General features: G+C 39.4%; 1 long non-coding RNA gene across 2 annotated transcripts; it reads right to left on the reverse strand.

The window, feature by feature from the left end:
• Window positions 1-1,818: 1,818 nt before the first annotated feature.
• LOC125796791 (uncharacterized) lies at window positions 1,819-3,437 on the reverse strand. Of its 2 annotated transcripts, XR_007435703.1 has the most exons (4): window positions 3,208-3,437; window positions 2,971-3,113; window positions 2,772-2,837; window positions 1,819-2,515 (listed from the first exon to the last, which is right to left on the reverse strand). It is a non-coding gene; the product is annotated as an uncharacterized LOC125796791 (long non-coding RNA). The 2 variants fall into 2 exon arrangements; XR_007435709.1 differs by lacking the exon at window positions 2,971-3,113.
• Window positions 3,438-4,834: the final 1,397 nt, after the last annotated feature.

Raw genomic sequence — 4,834 nt, forward strand, 5'->3', positions numbered from 1 at the left:
CAACCCATTAGCAGCTTTCAACTGTAACCAAGGACAAGACTGCATGGATGACTGCAAAGGATTCTGTAAATACTGATAAAAAAACTGATCTGTTACAGTACTTACCATAGAACCCGTATCCAATAAACAGGTCACTGGCACCCCCCCAATCTCGATCTCCACCACAGGACACTCTGCAACCAATTTAGCTGTATGCAAGGATCGAAAGCCCCTTTCCTCCCCTCCCGACACCTGGGCCATTGTATCGGGGGGTACTAGTTTTCCTGATGTTGGACAGCAGCACAACCACCAGCCAACCCCCCAAGCTCTACACCTCTACCTGCCTCTGTCTTACAAAAGCGACCAATATGTCCAGGTTGACCACAACGTACACATATTGGCTTACCATCGGCCTGAAAACGATAACGTGAATTGCGGTTCAATGAGTTACTTCGGGGCCTAGAAGCTGAAGGGGCCAAGTCTAAACGCTGAATAATCGCATCTAGTTGCACTTGCTGTTTCCGAAGGCTCTCCTTTAAATCCCCCAATTCATCAGTGCGGTTAGCAAAGACAACATTCACTTCCCCCTCACACCCAGCTACTGGATAGGTACGGCATGAATTGGCACGGGAACGGTTACCGAGGGACTCTCCCTCCTCAGCCCAGCGAATTGCTTCACTGCGAATACTTAAAAAAGTTACTTCAGGATCTACCCGAACCTGACGCCGGAGTTCTCTGCGTAATAAACCATCACATACACATTCAATAAATTGATCACGTAGGGTAAGATCTGAGTTAGCAAAACAAAAAGGATCCCGCCGTTTTACGGCCTCCATCAAAGTCATTAATGCATGGGAATAAACCCTTAAGGACTCCCCCTCGCGTTGTCGCCGCTGAAAGAACTGAGTCTGTAGGCTAATACAGGTTTGTGAACACCCATATACACTACTTAAAATACTAAATATTCTCTCTGGTTCCTCTCTCTCTACAGCCGAACGAAACTTCACTTCTGCCTTTGCCTCCCCGTCCAGCAAATCCAATACCACTAAGGCCTGCTCACCCCTAGACCCAGGACGCACTGCTAAATATCTTTTAACCTCTTCCACCCACTCCTCCACTGTAACAGAATCTACCTTAGGGTTCCCTGAAAACCTCGGACATTTTCTATCCCTTGGCATATATACGTAACGTTCAACTACCCCATTTGAAACTGAGACATTACCTTGAACAGCACTGGGATTAGAGGACTGTATAGAGTTATTTGCAGCCGCATTATCTGTCCCTACAGCGGTAGATCGCTGAGTTACCTCCTCTCTAAGTCTACTATTTTCAGCTCTAAGTTGTTGAACTAAGTCAGTAAGTGCCTTCATCTGATCAGCAAGGTTTTCATCAGCCATTATGACAGCTAGAAAAATATATATATATATATGTATATCTATAACCTGAAAACGAATGAGAGGATACAAAGAAAACTAAAAAAAAATACAAAAAAAAGAAATTCTAAAGCTATTAACTAGTCGTTCCCAGAGATGCCTGGTCTTCTCCAAGATGCTGAAGCTCTTCTCCTGGTGTCAGCACCTCTCTTCACCTGTGACCACTGTTTTTCCTCCAACTCCTCCACTTACTAACCCAAACACTGAGCCATCATGTGTAACTGACCAAACCTTTGTCAAACAGCCTTAACTTAAGACCCTGCCGACTACGCCACTATTTGGTGGGGTCACTCCCACTACATGTAGGGAACCAGACCAACAACCAATCAATTTAGACTACGCCACCCTAATTTATCATACAGGGTAAGGGATCCCCAAAGGTTGCCTCAAATAAATGAGAATCAAGGCTGATTAACAAAAATATATCATTTATTGTATAAAATCAGCAGGACACAAGCATAAAATACTTTAAGGCCCTTTCAGTTAGCTAATAACAGCAATTATAATAATACAGACAAAGGCTTCATAAAAAGAGAAATTCTGGCACTTTCAGTTAAACAATAGCAGCAATTATGGTTACATCAACCAAAAACTCCAAAAATGGAGGGAATAATGTTATTACTGACCCTGACAACAAAAAGAAAATAAACAAAAGAGTGTAACACCTGCAACACTTCAGTTATTGAAAACAAATCATTCACCTCAAATGAAAAAAATAATAAATAAATAAATAAATAAATCTGTGTTATGACGCACACTAGCAACCAAAACAACCACAAACAAAATAAATCACTCTACAAACAAAACTAGTTTTGACATCAAATAAAGGATGCTACAGGTGTACACCAAATTAACAAAACACCATGAGTCAGTATCCAATACCACTATTAGTTACATACCTAAGGCCCAGTAGGGGATATTAGAAACCGTGTCTATCTAAAACACAGTAAACACAAGTAAAAATACTGAGCTCACAAAGAACTGCTGAATGGTCAGTACACAATCAACTAAACAAGATGGCTCAGAGATATTGCACAGTGTTCATTAAATAAAAACGTGGTAGGAGGAAAACAGTGGCTCACAGGCAACAAGGCCCAGTTCCACTGCAACAGACAACACAACACTTTTATTCCTCAATACTCAAAACATAGCAAATGCAGTTTAAAGAATAGCAAAATTACCCCCCAGTTATAAACAGCACAGTTCTTAAGATTTTAATACAATAAAAGTACATCCCTTATACTACTTTATTTTCAGTACAAATTCAAATATACCCATTAATCAATCTACTCAATCACTAGGATAGCCTAGCTATAGGAAACCCTCAGAGTCATGAAATGATTAAAAAAAAACACCCACCTAAATTGTAGAATGCTACACTCCAACACAAGTGGAGAAGGAAGGCTGGACAATACTCAGTCTGTGCTAAAATTAAAGCATATAGTTCAATATTAACACCATTATATAAATAATAATTGTTAATAATAATCAATAAACACATTCTAGAACCAGGAGATACATTACACTACACAACCCCCAATTAAACAACCATACTTACTATACTTTGGCAGTGAAGCCTAAAGCTCTATTTAATTAGATGGCCCTCCACCACTGGACCACTGCACCACCAAACAACCGAGCAGAAGGAAAACCCGTGTTGGATTCCTAACACGGCTTACTGCTGCATCTATGATCTACCTCCTAAATAATTAAAAAAATATATATATTTAATCTAAGCTTGACTTTACGCATACCAAGTAAAAAGACATGCGCTGAATTAATCATTAAAACCTACCAGACTCAGCTCCCGCCACAGCGACGACACACCAACCGAGCCGGTCCCACAACAGCGCCAGCATGCACGCCAAACAACAGCTGCCCCCTTTTGTTTCCCCATACCGGAAGTGAACCCTTATTAGGTGCTGGCCTGATATGGCGCCAGAAATTAAGTTTTTATTATTAAAAAATTCTTTTAAAACCCACTTACCCTATTGGTATTCCACTAATGTACATAAAAAATATATATATATATATATCTAATAGGGGTGGGAATCGTTTACTATCTCACGATTCGATTCGATTCCGATTTTGGGGGCCACGATTCGATTCAAAATCGATTTTTGATTCAAAACGATTTGAATTATAAAAATTTCTGCTTCTGGCTTATGAATCTTATTGAAAAAAAACCCTCCATAATATACACTGGTCCTGGAGCAGGTAATGTGTTACAAAAACAATAAAATGTGCAGGAATGTGGGTCCTCAGTGACAGAGGAATCACTGGGATATCACAATGACGTTAATGAACAATAAATAAATAATAAATAACACTGCTTTATTACCAGGCTACTAGCGGTGGTGTGTAGGTGACGCTGCTGGGCTGATGTGATGATAGCAGTGGAGCGCTAAAGTTCAGGAGCAGCTGCTGATTAACTAGTTAATTTAAGGTCGTTGTATTTCTTCAGAAAGGGGGCAAGAGGTGGAGAAATTAATTCATATGGTCCATTCCTTAATTCCTCTGTGATGAGGAGCTGAAATTAGCTCTGATTAGCTTATTGTATTTTTCCGTTCCGCCTTAAATGCTGCAGCCCGCTGCCGCCTGTAGCGTTATTTAAGGTGGAACTGGAAAGTTAGCTAGTTAGCTAGCTAACAGTTACTGAAACTAACTACTAGCGATCTTTTTTATGCTTGTTATGAAGCATTCTGCCATAAAACATTGAAACTACACGTTAATCTAATGTAATATAGTGCTTGTTCTGCCATCTTACCGGTGATTCTCAAACACCTACGCTCTGTGTGTGTCTGGAAGATCTCCGTTTGAAAGGACAAGCGCTATCCCCAGGGTTGCCAGGTCCAACAAAAATACCCAGCCCAAAATCAGTCTAAAACCCGCCCCTCAGAATCGATTTTGGGACATTTTAAATCGATTCTGAATCGTAGTAAATGAGAATCAAGATTCTTATGTGAATCGATTTTTTGGCACACCTCTAATATCTAATAATAATAAAAATTAAATCTCTACAGATCGATTCTTCCCTAATTTATTTCCTACTAGCCATTACACAGGATTCCAGCAGGTGGCGCCAATGGACTGTTTATATATTTATTTATTTAAAACCCGTCTGTTCCCAGCCCTACTACACTAGTTTAATCATTCCACCACTAACTCTTTTAGTCATTTATAAACAACAGGTAATCTTTGCCTTTTCTACGTATGTGTGACTGATTATGTATGATTTTTAAGGCATTTACAGCCTAATTAGTAACCATTAATAAGCTAATTATAAACCATTTATAAACCCTTAATAAAGGTAGTCTTATTTTAAAATGGTACCATTTTCTTTTACTTTTGCTTTTTTTTATCTTATGCACAAACACATTTTAATACCTGACGAAGATTGTCTGTATAAATACAAAAAGCAG

This window comes from Astyanax mexicanus, chromosome 2, assembly GCF_023375975.1.
Source record: "Astyanax mexicanus isolate ESR-SI-001 chromosome 2, AstMex3_surface, whole genome shotgun sequence".
Taxonomy (NCBI): domain Eukaryota; kingdom Metazoa; phylum Chordata; class Actinopteri; order Characiformes; family Acestrorhamphidae; genus Astyanax; species Astyanax mexicanus.